The following is a 17,698-nucleotide window of genomic DNA, read 5'->3' as shown; positions in this document are numbered from 1 at the left end:
TAAAAACTGATATGTATATATATATATGTATATATATACATATACACACATATATATGTGTATATAAATATATAAGATATAGAGAAACATTTTATTCATAAAAACTGATATGTATATATATATATATATATATATATATATATAGAGAGAGAGAGAGAGAGAGAGATAATATATATATATATATATTATATAGAGAGAGATATGGAACACTATTAGCATGGTAAGAATTCCTGACAACATTCATGCTGCTCATTTCCACCAGCAACGTTTTGAAGTTTGAATATGGATAAGGCCCAGAACGCAGGGGTTCTCGCCTCGTTTGACACTAACATCACTCGAGAACACCTATTTAATATTCATGAACTAAAAGGGCTGAGGGTGACTTCTCCAGATCCCAAGAGCAGGTTTTACTGATTTTTTTTCAGGCAACTCTTTCGGAATTCAGGTATTTCTGCCACATTTTGAGATACCAGGTTATTTATAAAATTACATTTCATCTACCCAGACAACTGCTGCTTAAGAGGAAGAATAAAAGTATCGTCACACGCTAGCGACTGTAGCAACATGTTGCTTCAATTACTCAAAGTCTTTAAAGGTTTTCATTCTCATTTGCTTATTTTGATGATCTGTGAAGATAAGTCCTTAAAAGGCTGTAATTTTAACTAATCTTTCCCATAAAATATTAGTGCAATTAGTTTCCAAAATGAGGCTCTGTAATGAGGGGAAATGATAGAAGAATAAGGAACTGAGTCAAAATTGTACATGATCTAATACCGTCACTTATCATTAGCGGTCGTAGAACAATTTCAATTCCTCTAGCTTGGTTTTTTTTATAATGGGTTGTGGTTTTTTTTTTTTTTGTTTTTTTTTTTTGCTGTTTGTTTTATTAATCCTCACCCAAGGATATATTTTTTCCCATTTATTTTGGGAGAGAGTGGGAGGGAAGGGGGAGACAGAGAAACATGGATGTGAGAGAGACACACCCATGGGTTGCCTCCTGCATGGGGTGCCCACCCCTGAGCAGAGTGGGGCCGGGGATGGAGCTTGTAACGGAGGTCCGAGGCGTCCTTGACCAGGGAATTGAACCCGGGACCCTTCAGTCTGCAGGTTGACGCTGGCTCCCTCTACCCACAGAGCCAAACCGGCTAGGGCCGTGGTCGGCAAACCGCGGCTCGAGAGCCACATGCGGCTCTTTGGCCCCTTGAGTGTGGCTCTTCCACAAAATACCACGGCCTGGGCGAGTCTATTTTGAAGAAGTGGTGTTAGAAGTAGTTTACGTTTAAAAAATTTGGCTCTCCAAAGAAATTTCAATCGTTGTCCTGCTGCTATTTGGCTCTGTGGACTAATGAGTTTGCTGACCACTGGGCTAGGGCATAATTGGTTAAGTTTTTTTTTTGTTTTTTTGTTTTAAATATATTTTATTGATTTTTTTACAGAGGAAGGGAAAGGGATAGAGAGTCAGAAACATCGATGAGAGAGAAACATCGATTCAGCCGCCCCCTGTACACCCCCCACTGGGGATGTGCCTGCAACCAAGGTCCATGCCCTTGACTGGAATCGAACCCGGGACCGTTCAGTCCGCAGGCTGATGCTCTATCCACTGAGCCACACCGGTCAGGGCTGGTTAAGTTTTTTTTTTTTTTTTTTTTTTAAATAGTTGGCTATAGTAGGGGAGCCCTGACTATGTAAAAAAACACAACATGTTCTCGGAACCACAGCTAAATACTTTGTAGCGATGCTTGTCCGAAGTTTGACCGCCAGGAACGGGAGCTCAGCTAGCATGTTCTGGATTCTATCAGCGACGCTGCAAGCTGTGCAGACAAGGCATTGTGAGGGACTCCATTCCAGCTTTGATGGGAGCTGTGGCCGAGTCACACCAAAAAGAGAGAGAAAAAAAAAAAAAGGAAGAATCCTTTTAAAGAAAATGGGGACGTTGGGCCTGGCTGGTGTGGCTCAGTGATTGAACCTTGACCTATGCACACAGGGGTCACGGCTCCACTTCCGGTCGGGGCACCTGCCCCGGTGGCAGCAGCCGCCGCCATGCAGGAGGCAGCCCAGCCGGCCATCGCGGATTCTCTCCGCATGGACGTTTCCCTGTCTCCGAAATAAATAAATAGACGTGTTTTAAAAAGTTAAAGGGGTGCTTTGGGATGAGCTGTGAGGGTTTCTTTGTCCTACGGATCGAAACGCAGCCTCCCCGCCCGCGGGGGTCGGCCAGCAGGCCGCGTCCCCTCCGAGCACAGCCTCCTGAAGGTCAGGCCGGCGGGAGCCCGGCTCTCCCTTTTGTCAGCGGGGACACCACGTGTTGGCAGGAGCCTCCGGCCATGACCTTGGGCCCCTGAACGCGGGGGCCCAGGCTCTCCGGGGCTGCCTCTGCCTTGTTGACGAGGCCGCGGGGCGGGGAGGAGTGGCGGTCGGAGACCTCGTGTCCCCTTCTGCTCCCTTGTCACCGCATCCGTCCCCCCCCCCCCCCAATACAACGGGGAGCGGTTAGGCCGAGCAAGGCGGGGGCTGTCCCACCTCTTCCCGGAGACTCCAGGGGGAGGTTTCCACAGCGCGCCCCCTCCTCTCGGTCGGACCGCGCGCAGCACACGCTGCCCAGAGGCACGACCCCCCCTCCGCCCCAGCCCCAAGATGGCGGCCGACCCTGGTGGGCGCCTCGGCGCGCGCCGCGGAGCCCCTTCCCCTTCCCAGCGGCCCCTGCGCCGGCGACGCTGGCCAGCGGCGAAGGGGGCGTCGCCGAGCGCGGCGTCGCGGCGTCGCCCCTTGCGTCGCCGCGTCCCCCCCGCCCGGAGCCCTCCTCAGGCCCGCGGCGCGCGCTGCCTGCCGGGATACTCGGCTCGCCCCGGCAGTCCTCCCGGCTCGGGCCGCGGTCGCGCGATCCGCCTTGTTCCCAAGATGGTGGCGCCGGGCTCCCGGGTGACTGCGGGAGGCGGCCGAGTCTGAGCGGCCCCCCGCCTCTTCCTCTCACCGCCCCTCGTCTCCCCGCCTCTGGGCCGGAAGCTCGCCACGCCGCCCTCCTCGGCCTCGCGCCCCCCGCCGCCCCCGCTCGTGCGTCACCTCTGCCGACCCGGCGTGCGCTCACGGCCGCGGGCGGCGGCGCCTCCCTCGGCTCCTCCTCGGGGCCGCGCTCGTAGCAGCTCGCAGCCCAGCCGCGCCAGGCGGGCCCCGCAGCCCCCGGTGCGGACAGGCGGCGTCGGAAGGGGGCGGCTGGCCACCGAGCTCGGGCTGTCGTGCGGCCTCGGCGCCCGCGGTCCCGGCCTCGGTCTCCGGTGAGGGGAGCGCGGGTCCCGCATGAGCGCGGGCGGCGGCGGCGGCGGCGGCGGCAGCGGCAGCGACCGGGGAACGAGGCGGCGGCGGCGGCCGGAGGCGGCGGGCGAGGGCGACCACGACCAGCGAGGCGGCCGCAGCGGCGAGGGCCGCAGCCCCGGCGCGGGGGCGACCACAGGTCAGCGTGGCCGGGACGCCGGGTGGGCAGCGCCCCGGGTCCCCGCCGCCGCCGCCCGGGGCGCCCCTTTTCGGGGCCGCTTCGGCGAGGGCAGGGGCGCCCCCCACACCCGCAGGGCGAGGGTTTGGGGCGCGTGGTCCGGGGGGCCGGTGCCCGCACCAGGCCACGGGGGGCCGCGGCTGCTGCTGCCGCCGCCGCCGTAACTGTCAGCGCCGGGGCGGCGGAGGGAGCCTGGGGGGCCCGGGGGGGCGCCTCCGGCCCGGGGAGGGGGTGGCCCCGCCGGGAGCCGCGCTCGCCGACCCCTCCCCCCGCCCCCCGGGCCCCCGGCCGCCGCCCCCGGGCCCAGCCGGGGGGGGGGGGGGCGGCCTCTCCCGGCCAAGGGCACAGCTCGCTCTTTTCCGGGTGTCCCCGGGGTCGGCGCGGGGAGCGGGGAGCGGGGAGACGTGTGCTTTGGGGTGGGTTGGGGCTTTTTCTTTCTTTTTTTTTTTTGTGTGTCTTTCTCTTTTTTTTCTTTTCTTTTGGGCGTGACGGGTGGAAGAAGGGAGCGCGGAGGGAGCCCTACGTGAAAGGCAAAGGGTTGTGTTTCCCGATTATTCACGGATTTTGGAATGAAACAGGGCGGGGGGGGGGGGGCTGTTGGCGTCGGGCAGACTCGGTTCCGTGCAAACCCGCAAACTGTTGGCCTTTCTCCCACCCCCACCCCCACCATCGCCCTCACCCCCCAACCCCCACCCCCACCCCCACCCCCGCTTCCAATGGGGAACATGGAAAGGACTCCCTCCTCGCTCGTGGTGGGAGTTTTTTGTTGTGTTTTTTGTTGGTTTTTTTGTTTTGTTCTTGGTGGTCAAGTCAGAATGGAGCAGGGCGAACGCTTTAGTCCTTGAAATGGTTCCGAGTCGCCGAACACAGGTGCGGTTTTGGTGAAGCTGACAATCCTCGAAAGATCATTTCGCCTCTGAATTTTATTTTTTATTTTTATTTAAACACACACACACACACACACACACACACACACACACACAACCACGTCCCGATGGGCCAGCTAAAAGGGTTGTCATCACAGAGTCTGTTTTGGGGGCATCTTTGTTAGGTGCTGGGGTGCTGGCGGAAATGGAAGCCGGTAGCATCTGTGGGCCTTTTGGAGTTACCCCCCAAGCATGGACCCCCCTAATTTGGAGTCTCCTTGCACTGCCTGCAGTATTGAGAGAAGTGGCAGATGATTCCAGGTGTTTGTTTTTTTTTTTTGGGGGGGGGGGAGAAGGGGAAGAAAGGGCTTGGAGTGGAAACGACCTAAAGTTTGGGATACAAGTCCGACTGCTAAAAAGTTAGGTTCCAGCCACGCGAGGTGCCCGGTGGTGAAATTGCTGAATGGGTTGGACAAGGAGGCTGAGGAGGAAGCAGCCTTCCTGAAGAGATGGGTCTGCAATCAGAGTTTAGGAAGAAGAAGGGGCGGGGGGGAATAAAAAAGGAAGACGGTTTTGTCCTGGGTATTGAGTGGACATCACGCTGGAATTGGATCCTGCTTGTAAATCTGAGCTACTCGCCGCATTTTTAATGAACCGAATACAATATTAATCAAGGGCGGCGGGAAGCCCTGTGCGAGAACGAATAATCACGACGAGACAGAAATATGAAATGGACTCGAGCAGTAGTGACCCTGTTGGCAGAACTGGGCTGTGAGCTGGGACAGTCTGGCTGTGTCAATATTGACCGGCCCGGGGGCTGGCTCATCGGCACCGTCCTCTGGACTCGGTCAGGGTCCTGGGGCGCGGCGGGCCGGTCCGTGTGTGCTTCCTGTCCCGGGGCTCTGTGAGCTGGTGGTGTCCTTCAGTGGTTTTTTGCACAGTTTTGTTTAGCTCTCGGCTTGTATGGGGTTAAAATGTAGACACACTGTACATTAAATACACATGCAATTGTCCTCTCGCCCCTCGAAAAACACCCTCCGACCCGCAGCCCCCAAAAGAAGACAAGTTGCTGTTCCTCTCGATCCACAGTCTGGGACAATCCACAACCCAAGCACTTGAAATGATGTTTATAGTCGCCCCATTTCTTTTTTTCTTAAACAATGTCACAGTCTTTTTTTTTTTTTTTTTAATATATTTTTATTGACTTCAGAGAGGAAGGGAGAAAGAGAGAGAGAAACATCAGTGATGAGAGAGGGTCATGGATCAGACGCCTCCTGCACGCCCCCTACTGGGGATCGAGCCCGCAACCCTGGGCACGTGCCCTGACCCGGAATCGAACCCGCCACCTCTTGGTTCATAGGTTGATGCTCAACCACTGAGCCACAACGGCCGGGCTACAGTTGCCCATCAACCTATCAACCTATGAACCAGGAGGTCACTGGTTTGATTCCGGGTCAGGGCATGTGCCCGGGTTGTGGGCTCGATCCCTAGTAGGGGGCGTGCAGGAGGCGTCCGATCCATGACCCTCTCTCATCATTGATGTTTCTGTCTGTCTCTCCCTCTCCCTTCCTCTCTGAAGTCAATAAAAAATTATATTTTGAAAAAAATGATTGCTGGTTATGGTCTTCAGTGGTGTTTGCAGTTTGTTTAGATCTAGGCCTGTGTGAGTTAAAATGTAGAAACGTAAAGTACATATGCAGCTGTTAAGAACTAGTTTTCTGATTTTTATGATTGAGGACAAATTTTCACAAGTGATTTTTCCAGTAAAATTTTTGGGGAAAGCCTTAGACACTCGCTTCATGATATGATGCAGGACAGCAGAATTTTGGCTGATTTTGATAGCCCCCTCCCCCGCTGCAAATGTTAAGTTGAAATATAAAAATGAAAGACATGAGATGCAGTGGGAATAGCTTGGGCATTAGATCTTGTTATTTTTTTTTAAAATATATTTTATTGGTTTTTCACAGAGAGGAAGGGAGAGGGACAGAGAGCTAGAAACATCGACCAGCTGCCTCCTGTACGCCCCCTACTGGGGATGTGCCCGCAACCAATGTACATGCCCTCGACCGGAATCGAACCCGGGACCTTCCAGTCCGCAGACCGACGCTCAATCCACTGAGCCAAACCGGTTTCGGTTAGATTTTGTTTTTAATTCTGCCCTTTCTGTGGTAGTTTGGCCCTTGACAGGTTACTTCATCTTGGTGAGCTGCAGGTGTTTCCATCTGTGAAATGGGATTGTGAAGCTGATGCAGAGCTGCTGCGAGGAGTAGCGTATGGAAAGCGTTGAGCACAGACGCACTTAATAAACAGGGTCACCCTTTGCGGCCTCCGGCCCAGGTTTCCTGAGGGATCTCAGAGCATCGGCAGCCTAGGGGCTTCTAACGCATCATCCCCGTGTCGCCTTCTCTCTGCCCTGCTGTGGACTCGCTCTGCGGGCCAGGACTGCCCGTGCTCACGAGAGCGTGTCTCCAGAGCGTGGGGTGCAGGACTGTTTCCTGCCAGTCAGTCAGTGGGCACACAACCTTGATGAGGTCCCCCCTGAGGTCCCTGAGCTGAGCTCCCCGGGGTCGGGGCTCCGAGACGGGTGCCATGGCCCTGTGCTTGGGAAGCTGCTAGTCGGTGACTCCTCGCACACTGTCCTGGTGAAGCCCCATCCCATAAGGGAGACTCCTTCTCCCGCGCCCTTCCCTCCCAGTCTGTGGGCCCCAAACCTCCCACCCCCAGCTGCCATCCTGCAGAATCTGTTCTACCCCTTTCCTTTATAGGACTGTCTCACACACGCCCGGTGCTTCGTATCCCCACATCGCGGCCCCAGCTCTACCACCCCGTGTCTGGCACACTGTGTCTGTAAAACTAAAAAACATTGAACAGCTGCGTGTAAATACCCGGATATTTTCTGAGGTGTGATTATTCGTCGAAGTTTTACATCTGAGTCTCTGGGCTCGAGCTCAGGCCTCTCTCTGCGCACCTCCTGGTGTGTGCTGCCTGGAGGAGGAGGAGCAGCTGGCCCGCCTCCTTGCTGGAGATGCGTGCTCCCTACGCGCTCCGGGGAGGCAGCTTTCACCGGGCGCCATCGGGGACCTCTCCTGACCATGACAGTCAGTGCAGGAGGTAGGGCTTTCTTTTCTGATCAAGGAAATGAGGTGAAATCACAGTGAATAGCAGTGGGGTTAATCCAGAAACTTACATCCCATGTCTAAAGCGTGAGACGTTTGAAATGCTTCAAGGTGCTGTGAGAGTGATTTTCAAATGAAATTGCTTATGAATAAATACATAAGTTTCTTTTCGAGCTTTCCTTCCCACTTAATGTCAGAAATGTCCCCTGTAGTGCTTCGTCTAAGTTGCCTTTAACAAGTAAATACCATTGTGGATGACAAGTCAAGGAGATTATTAAGGCCTCTCGGAGAATGAAATAAAGCTAGTGCTTTTTCTTTTAAATACTGCTATTTGCACGCAGCTGACAGTTGTCACTGCTGGATTCTGAGCCTGGTGACTGAACTGGGAAGATTATATGTAAGATTTTAAGTGCCTCAGGGCCTCAACAGGTTCAGTGAACAAAAGCCCCAGCAGCTAATGTGGAGGTGTCAGGAGATCCTGTGGGTCCCTCCTTCCTCCTCAGCCCCCGCTGTGACGAGCAGGTCATTTAGCTGCTCAGCCTTTGTTCTGTTCCTTCTGTCATGCGAAGGTGTTGCTTGCTTTGTCTGTTTCAGAGGATTATGCTTTTCAAATGTGATCATTCTCGAAAAAATGGATTAAAACGGACTTAGTGACTTGCCCAAGAAAACACGTAGGTTAGTGGTAGACGGGATTGGAACCTTGGTGTATTTTCCTGCTTTCTCCATCGACATTTTTAACCTTCTCACAGACAAGTGTTTGGGGAAATATTTAGTGTGAATTTCTTTAATTAAGACATTTTATTTATTCGCTTTAGAGAGAGGAGAGGGAGAAGTTGGTTTGCTGTTCCCCTTATTTATGCATCATTGGTTGATTCTTGTTTGTGCCCTGACCTGCAACCTTGACGTTTCAGGAAGATGCGATGCTCTAACCAGCTGAGCTGCCTGGCCAGGGCAGATGTATTTTAAACTTGGAAACTACGTTTGAAGTAAACAGTGGGCCTTAATAGTTGGTGATGCATTATTCAGTGTTATTAACCCAGAGTCAGACCCCCTCTGGGAGTGGCTTTACCTTTGACCTCTGCTGGTAATTTGGTAAATGGCACGTGAATCATAAGGCTGACCTGGGAGGAAAAACGGTTTTGGAGATGTAGGATCTACGAGATAAGATTATTTCAGAAGCGCACTTGTAGGAATTTGCTGGAATCGCACACACGACATTGTGTGTGGGCCCCAGAAGAGAACCGTTCGTACGTGAGACTTCGTTGATGAGAGGCGGTACCCGTGTGCAAATACAAGCATGGAGGTGGCTACGCGCCCTGAGTGACACAAGCAGCATGACCTCTCCCTTCAGTGAAACGTGCGCTGGCCGTGGGGTGTCCCGTGTGGTGGGCGACTCCTAGCAGCTCACTGTGTTCCAGAAGTTGCTCTTCTGTGCCTTCCAGATCCCCCAAGGGTAGTCACGCACAGGTAGATCGATCCCTTTCTGGTACAGAAATAAAGCATGGGAGGTGTTTAGACCTGTCTCTGTGTGGTGTGCAGGCTGCTAGCTCTCTAGTTCTTAATGTGTGCCCGCTGTAGGTGCTTTCAGTGACTCACGGGTCCCTTCTCACGTCCGAGACCGGGCTGCACTCCACGCCTCTGGCCCGTCCTGCTCGGAGCCTGCCTCTCCAATGGGAGACGGCGGTCTTAGAATTACCCTCGGGGACTGTGGCCACCATCCTGACTCACGCTTTCATATGTCCTTTAAAACATATTTTTATTGATTGCAGAGAGGAAGGGAAAGGGAAAGAGAAATATCAGTAATGAGAATGATTGATTGGCTGCCTCCTGCACGCCCCCTACTGGGACGGAGCCCGCAATCCTGGACCCTTCAGTCTGCAGGCCGACGCTCTATCCACTGAGCAAACCCGGCTAGGGCTGTTTTTATGTTCTCTGGGATGAAGAATGCGCTCTGAATTCCCCCATATTAGACAGACAGACAGACAGACAGGATAGCAGCCATGTGCTCACCCTTAGGTGTGGACGGGTTTGTCACCTCCTGGGACTCGCGCTCCCTCTGAGACTGGTGTGGTTTTCCTCTGGGCCCGGGGCTCTGGTGCTGCAGGTGCCACGCCAGGCCTGTCCTCCTGCCAGCAAGCACCCCGCACCCCTGTCTCAGAGGCAAAGCGCCGCTGCCTCTTCGGAGGGAAGGGTGAGATGCCCAGTGTCGCCCTGAAGCCGATGGTCATGGGAGCGGTGCGGGCCACGACCAGCCTATTAACCATCTCGGTACTTTTTCTCGGGGGTTTGCGTTGTCGTGCCTCTGCGTTTGAGTACGTGTCAGTGTTGATAACCTTACCGTGCGCCATAATAAGGACGTAAGTATTGATCTTTGGTACATGTTTAAACTTCTTCTTTAGGGAATTTAAAATGTACTTGTCCCTTGGGCACCTGTTGTATGTGACGTGTCCTAATGGATAAGTCCTGTTTCACCAGAGATTAATTTATCTCATGGTTTTCTGAGGTGAGCTGATGACCTGTCATATTCCACGTTGGTAATAGAAACTATACCGTCCAAGAGAAGTTTTCCTAATCACTCAGGTTGCTTCCTTCATATGTTAGTTTCTTGGACATTTTGCTACGTCAGTGACATTTCTACAGACTGAGTGTTCAAGTCCTTCCAAACCCACATGGGGGGGACGAGGAGGTGCCGCCTTGGAGGGCGGTGAGCCGCATGGGTGGGTCCCATGAACTCTCAGGAATCCGTGCCCTTACCCAAGACGCCAGAGCGCTCCCTCCCTCCTGCCACGTGAGGACCCAGCCCGAGGCCACTGTCTGTGAACGCGGAAGCTGGTCCTCACCAGACGCCAGAGCTGCGGGCGCCGTGGTCGTGGACGTGCAGCCTCCAGAGCTGGAGGAAGGGTTCTGTTGGTGAGCCCCAGCCGGTGTCTGTCGTCACAGCAGCCCGAACGGACCGGGACGCCCGCATGTCAATCCGGAGGGGAAACGGGAAATCACACGGGTAACTAGACTTCAGCATTTCAATCAGGTCATCGCATATTTCTTTACATTTAATCATAGCCCAGGGTACTGTACTTCACGTTACCTTTAGAACGACAAAGTGAAATCTGGGGTCTCCCTCCCTCCCCCTGAACATGCCCATCTTTTGGGCTAGATGAAAGGCAGGGAGGGCGAGCTTAAAAATAGATGGACCTCAGCCGGAGGGTAGATGGGTCACTTACCTGAGCAAAGTGAGAGAATTTACTCTGGACTGAAGGTTCTGTGAGGACAGTAATAGATTGCTGCTGTCGGTTGGTCTGTCTGTCTGTCTCTCTCTCTTCATGTGCAGTTTTAGATGCTTGCAAGTGCTGGATGGGTGCACTGCGTCCTCGTCAGGCCAGGGCTGCTTTAGAGAGGAGGCGCAGGACAGGACTCGGGGTTCGCCTGCCCCTGGGCTCTGCTCTGGAAGATGGAACTCCAGTGAGCCCCAGTGCGGAGGGAGCCCGAGGGCGCTGTCACGGTAATGGGTCGGGGCTGTGTGGCACGTGCTTCTGGAATTGACCAGGATGAGTGATTTGTCATTCGAGAGAGGAGATTGGCACAGTAAATTGGAATTTCTAAAGGATCTCCATAGATGACACTTTAGATCAACACTCACATCAGATTCCACATAGTAAAAGAGAGCATTTTAGTATTGGCAGATCTGAACCTCCCTTCTGCGGTTAATCGTTACTTACTTTCTGAAATGGTCAGAGAACACAGGGGCGGGGAGGGCGGGCCAAGGTCCCCTGAGAGCCCAGTTCTCTTCCGGGGCGCAGCGGTCTGGACCCCGCAGCCTGGGTTTCCCAGCGCAGCCCGGTGTCGGGACTGTTAGGCTATTCCCCTGAGTCCTGGAACCAGGAATTGCAGCATGCATTTCCAGAGAGCCTCTTGTGTTTTGTGGTTAGTTGCCCCCTCCACCTGCAGATGCTGGTGTAGAATTAATTATTTTCTAGAGGAAATATAGAAAATAAATAAATGGGTATTTTTCAGTATAAAAGTAACAATTTCCTCTTTTTCTTTACCCAAATTCTAAGGTAACAGTTGTTAAAATTAAGTCTAGAAAAACATAAAACTGCCTGGCAAATACCAGGCGTATCTGTGTAAGTACAGATACATGGAGCTATTTTCCTTTTTACTGAGGGGGTGGTTCACAGAAATCATGCCATACGTTTGGTATAGTTTCCAACTTTATTGAGATACAATTCACATACCATAAAGTTCACCCTTTTCAAGTGGACCCTCTGTGGGTTTTAGTGTGTTCACTTCCACTACCGGCACTGCTATCTAATTTTAGGGTATTTTCATCATCCCAAAAAGAAGCCCTTGTATAACCCTGCAGTCGCTCCCATTTTCCCGTCTTCCAGCGCCTGGCAGCCGCTCATCTGCGTTCTTGCTCTATGGATCTGCCTGCCTTTATGGAGCCATAAAGGCGGTGTTCTTCTTACTTAGCACAGTGTTTTCTTCCAGGTTCACTCACGTTACAGCATTTCACATCACTTCATTCCTTTTCGTGGCTGAATATGTTACCTTGTGTGAGTATACACAACTGTTGGGATTATTTCCAGTTTTTGGTTATAAATTTCCTTGTTATCATTCCAAAGTGGCGGCACTATTTTATAGTTGTATCCGCAATGTATGAGGGTTCTTTCTGACTTCTCTGCTTCCCTGCCAAAACTTATTATCTGTCCCTTTTATTTTTAAGATATATTTTTATTGAATTTGTTGATTAATAAAATGACACAGGTTTCAAGCATACAATTCTATAGTACATTGTCTGTATATCGTATTGTGTATTCACCATCCGAAGTCAAGTCTCCTTCCATCACCATTGATCTTCCCTTCACCACCTTCTACGTGCCCTTGACCCCTGTCCCTTTTATTTTAACCATTTGGGTGGGTGTGAAAGTATCTCTGTCGTTTTATAGGCATTTGCTTAATGACTGATGGTGATGTCATTTCTTGGGCTGATTCGCCATCTTTGCAGAAAATCTATTCAAAATCTTTTGCTGTTGTTAAATTGGGGTGTTTTTTTTTAAAAAAAATCTTGGGTTTTAAGTGTTGCTTACTAGTATGTTACAGACATAAGTGCCTTGTCAAATAATATGATTTCAAAATATCCCCTCCCATCCTTTAGGTTGCCTTTGCACTTGCATGAATTGTGTGCTTTGAAGTACACGAGCTGTAGATTTTGTGCTGTGATGTGAGGGGGGGCGCCAGCTTCATCCTCTTACTTAGGGAGACCCACTTCTTCCGGCGCCAGGGGCTGCAGGGGTTGAAAGGCTGTGCTTGCCCATGGGGTGGTCGTGGTACCCTTGTTGAGAAGCATTTGACCGTAAGTGTAAGAACGTATTTCTGGAGTCTTTCTTTTCCATTGATTTCTATGTCTGTTCTTCAGCCACCGACATAACTGTCTCGAATACTATATATTTGTAGTAAGTTTTGAAATTGGTAAAGGTGAATATTTTAACTTTGTTCTTATTTTTCAAGACTATTTTAGCTCCCTAGGGTTTTTGGAATTTCTCTGTGAATTTTAAGGTTAGTTTGTTTTTCTGCAAAAAGGGCAGCTGGCATTTTGATTGGGTGTCATGCTGAATTGGTAGATTTAAGGAGTATTGCTACCTTAATTTTATGTCTTGACCCATGAACATGGGATGTCTTTCCATTTATTTTTTAAAATTTTTGTTTTTTAATGTACATTTCTCAACACTTTTGTTCAATATAAATATAAATATATTTCTAAGTATTTCATTTTTAAAGTTATTGCTAATGGAACTGTTTACATGATTTCATTTTCAGATTGTTCATTGCTTGTGTATAACTTTCTGTACCAGGTTACAGAGCCTCTCTGTGTTGGGTGTGGGTGGCTGCGTGTGCGCCTACCTCGTCGCCGTAGCAGATGCATATGGCGCACCTGCTGTGTCATAGGTGGCTTTCTGGATGCGAGTGCACAAAGCCCACCCAGGCCCCTGTTTTCACGGACTTACACTTGGTAGGGAAAGAGGTATTATATACACGCTGTGTAAAATATATTGTGTATTGCATGGTGTTTTTAAGGAGAAAAATAAGGAAATGGGATATAAAGTGTGTATGGATGGAGGGATGTGTGCAGATTTCAGGGTGGCCCGAGAAAGCTCACTGAGGGGTGACTTGAGTGAAGAACTGAGGAGAGGGGGCCACCGAGTGGGGAAGCCTTTCGGGCAGTGTCTCCCGGGAGCGTCCGGGGTGAGGAACAGCGAGGTGGCCAGTGTGCTTTAGGAAAGGAAGCGGCGGGAAGTAGAGCCAGAGGATGTGGGGTTCGGATCATTTGGTCACATGGGAGCCAGGGAAGGTTCTCGAACGGAGGAGTGGAAGCTGTGACGTAGGTCACTGGCTGCCACGTTGGCCTCAGAAGGTCATGTGGACGGTCCGATCGTGTGGCCGTCTGTGGGAACAGCTGCCACACAGACCAGCTCCTGAGTCTGACAAGTGCACACCTTCGCAGCACAAACCCTACGAGTTACAGACTCTCCCCTTCCTCGTCAGTCCCCCCCAGCCCCCCCCCCGCCTGTGTCCTGATCTCTCTTCCCTTAGGTGGGGGTAGCTTGCTCTAGAATGTCATATACATTGTGTCGTAGTACTTAGCGGTATCAGGTTTCTTTTACTCGGCGTAATATTTTTGAGGTTCATCCATGTTAATGCGTGTGTCAGTAGCGTGTACCTTCCTTCCATGAAAGGACACGTGGGCGGTTGCAGTGCTTGGCGTTACGAGTAAAGCTGCAGTGAACAGTGTGAAAGTTGGTTATGTGTTTGGGAATGCGATCATTCGGTTATAGGACAGTTCTGACACGTTTGCAGATGGTCCCCCCAAATCTGTTCCTTGTTTTACACGCCTACCAACAATGCTCAGGTGCCCTACATCCTGGTCAGCCTTGGGGCTGTCAGTCTTTGTGAAGTAGCCTGGAGGTCGATGTGTATCTTAGTTTGAGGGGTATTTTCACTTGATAGATAATTCTAGGTTTACTTGCTTTTCCTTTGAGCATTTGTTTGTGAGGAAAAGCTGTGCTTTTTTTTCTTTTCCTTTAGTAAAAGTCGTCTCCCCCCCCCCACACACACACACATCTTTTAAAAAAGATTTTCTACACCCTTTAAAAAAGATCTTTTTATCACTGGTTTTGTGATTATCCTGATAAGGATTTGTTGAGTTCTTTCCTTTTTTTTTTTAAAATGCGTGAATTTGCTTTCATCAGATTTGGAAAAGTGTCAATCATTATTTCTTCACACATACGTCTATCACCTCCCTCCCTCCTGTGCTGTCTCTTCATGGAGCTTCAGTTACATGTATGTTGGACCACGTGATGCTGTCCTCGGGCCATCGACAGGTTATGTTTGATCTTTTTCTCTCTGTGCTGCATTTTGCTTTGTCTTCTCCTTCACTGTTCTTTTCCCTCTGGTGTCAATACTTCAGGTACTTTAGTTTATTTCTTTGGATTGGTTTTTCCATTTGATTTGTTTTAAGGTTTTCTCTTTCTTTATTCATGTGATGTTCCTTTGAATCCTTGAGCGAGTTTATAGTAATTTGAAAGTCCTTGTCTCCTGATTCCATCTTTCATTTCAGGATTTTTAAAAATATATATTTTATTGATATTTTACAGAGAGGAAGGGAGAGGGACAGAGAGTTAGAAACATTGATGAGAGAGATACCGACCGATTCAGCTGCCTCCTGCACACCTCCCACTGGGGATGTGCCTGCAACCAAGGTACATGCCCTTGACTGGAATCCAACCTGGGACCTTTCAGTCCGCAGGCTGATGCTCTGTCCACTGAGCCAAACCGGTTAGGGCAGGATTTTTTATTGATTGTTTTTTCTGATAGTTATGCGCCAAAATTTCTTACTTGCATTTTTAGTAATTTCTTATTGGATGTTGTACAGTTTTGTTGGTGTCTGTCTGTTTTAGATGCCAGCGCAGTCACTTCTGGTCAGCTTGATCCGCGCGAGGCTGTATTAGGGTGTGTCTGGAGAAGGCTTTAGTTGGAGGTCACTAACTACGAGGCGGGGCCCTTAGTACTCTACTGCATGCCCCCAGGGTTGGCCTCTTGTCTTCACTCTGGTGGGAGGGGCTGGGTCGGTCTCTCAAGGCCCTGGGGCTGCTGAGAAGGACAGCTAGCTGTCACCTCCGTCAGCCCTGGTGGAGGAGGTAGGAGGAGAGAGGACCAGCACTGAGCTCTGGGTGCAAACAGGAGCCCTGGGTCTGCCAGCTGAGAGCCGCGGGCCTCACCGCCGTGCTGCCCTCCTGCAGCAGCTGGGCCCTGTCGCTTGATGTGTGTGTGTGTGTGTGTGTGTGTGTGTGTGTGTATGCTCATAAACGTTACAAAGGATGAACTTGCTTTTGTAGTGAATGGTAGGAAAAATGGTAAGAAAAATGTTCTTGGAAGTTTATCCTGTTGTCTATGTAAAAAAAAAACTGAGTGAGGTGTTTTCTATTTTAGGTTAAAACGCTGTAAGATCCTGATTTTAGAATCCACCAGCTCCTCAGAAGTTTGGCGAAATATGGTATGTTTCTATTTTATTTTTTTGGAATTCCAAATTGCACGTGTATGTGAATGTCTGGTTAGAGTAATGACACATGTGTTCAGCAGATTGGGGTGCCAGTCAGTGTTAGAGCATCGTGCTCGGCGCTAAGCCACCGTGCTACCAGGTAGCCTGTACGAGGTGCCCACCTGGGTTCTGAGAGAGCCTAGAGGAGGCCAGTGTGCTGTGGGAGTAAAGCTCTGTGCCCAGGAAGACGGAGGAGGCGGCTTTGGCTGTTAGGCTGTGAGTTAAAAATAGCTTCCATTTGTTGAGCTCTGACTGTGTGCGGGCACAGTTCTGAACGTCCGTATGTTCGTTCGTTCATCCCCACGAAGTCTCTGACACCGGGACTAGCTGTCTGGGTTCTGCTGACGAGGAAACAGGCTCAGAGAGATTAAGTCACTTGCCCAAGACGCCCCAGCCCGCAGGTGAGAGAGGGAGGGGAGTGCAGGCTGGCCCGCAGCTGTGTCGGTCCCGCACTGGCCCTCGTGAGGAGGGCTGGACGGGAGGACTCACTCGGCTACGCCCTCTCCCAGCTCCACGCCGCTCTTGAGTGAGCTCGTGCACCTCCGTTAATCAATCAAAGGGTAGGGTGGCTTTCTCGTTTTTATGTTGACAGGTGGGAAAGTTAGAATTGCTGAACCTTCTAAATCCAAATGGACTATCCGTCTATGAGAGCCCAAGAGGGAACATTGTGCATTGCAGGGGGACCGCCCTGGATTCCCCTCCCCGCCCCCCCCCCCCCCCCCCCCCGCCCCCGGGCCTCAGGAATGTCCAGGCTCGCAGTAGGAGACAGGTAGCTGTGACAGGAAAACCTGGGGAAGGGCGTGGTTTCCAGGGATTCTGCATCCCACTCCTGAGGCCAGCCCTCGCCTCATCTGAATGTGAAGCCCATGCTGATAGGCCGCAGAGGAGTGGGCTCTCGGGCACCTGGCCTTTCTTCAGAGCGGGGTCTGGATCCTTGCTGCGAACCACCTCCGGCCTTCACTTGAAGGCGGGAACTGCCAGGACCCTTTTTGTCTCCCTCCTGATGGCCCATCTTTCCCGAGTTGGCTTCTCAGATTTAGGGAAGTCGTCAAGGGAAGAACTGGTTGCACGAAATGAGCCCTTGGTCCTGGACCTCAGCCGACTGACTGTGCGACCCCAGCAGGGTGCGCTGTCCGAGGCGCTGAGCCGAGGCCAAGGCAGGGCTCCAGAGACCCTGGGCTGGGAGGGCAGGGCGTTCACAGCAGGGACAGAGCTGGCACGTGGCACGCTCGGTTACTCTACAGAGGAAGTCGGGCCGGGCCGCGGTGACTGTGTGTATATGCACACACGTAACTGTTCCCCCTAAGCATCCGGCTACCCGGGAAGCTGTACGACTATTAGTCCCATTTAAATATTACCAAGGTTGTGGGTCCCAGTCCGTATTGTAAATCTTGACTCATTTACCTGTGTTTCAGTGATGAGACTTTGTGTAGGAGAATGAGACAAGCCAGACAGCTCTAACCCTGGTGGGACGCCAGCAGGTCTGGCTTTAGTCCCAGCTTCACCACTAACCTGAAGTCTTGGGCAAGTCCGTTAATCGCTCTGAGGCTGCTTGCTTATTTATTTTAAATTCTCACCATCCTGTTTGCCCTGATTAGATGAGAGCCTAAGTAAGTTGTCACAAAGACTCAAA

General features: G+C 51.3%; 1 protein-coding gene across 4 annotated transcripts in view; it reads left to right on the top strand.

Annotated features, from left to right (window-relative positions):
- The first annotated feature begins 2,856 nt into the window (after positions 1 to 2,856).
- The window catches only part of UBE3A (ubiquitin protein ligase E3A), a 41,042-nt gene continuing 26,200 nt past the window's right edge, over positions 2,857 to 17,698 (top strand). For 3 of the 4 annotated variants that reach the window (XM_079763919.1, XM_079763916.1, XM_079763914.1), the window contains exons 1-2: positions 2,857 to 3,448; positions 15,957 to 16,020. The gene's annotated coding sequence lies outside the window, so the exon portion shown is untranslated. Of the gene's footprint in view, positions 3,449 to 10,412; positions 10,471 to 15,956; positions 16,021 to 17,698 lie in introns of those variants that run through there. The other variant, XM_079763915.1, reaches the window with a different exon arrangement.

This window comes from Cnephaeus nilssonii (genome assembly GCF_951640355.1).
Source record: "Cnephaeus nilssonii genome assembly, chromosome: 24".
In the NCBI taxonomy this organism is placed as follows: domain Eukaryota; kingdom Metazoa; phylum Chordata; class Mammalia; order Chiroptera; family Vespertilionidae; genus Cnephaeus; species Cnephaeus nilssonii.
The sequence above is the reverse complement of the archived record's forward strand: the minus strand, read 5'-3'. Positions and strand labels throughout refer to the sequence as shown.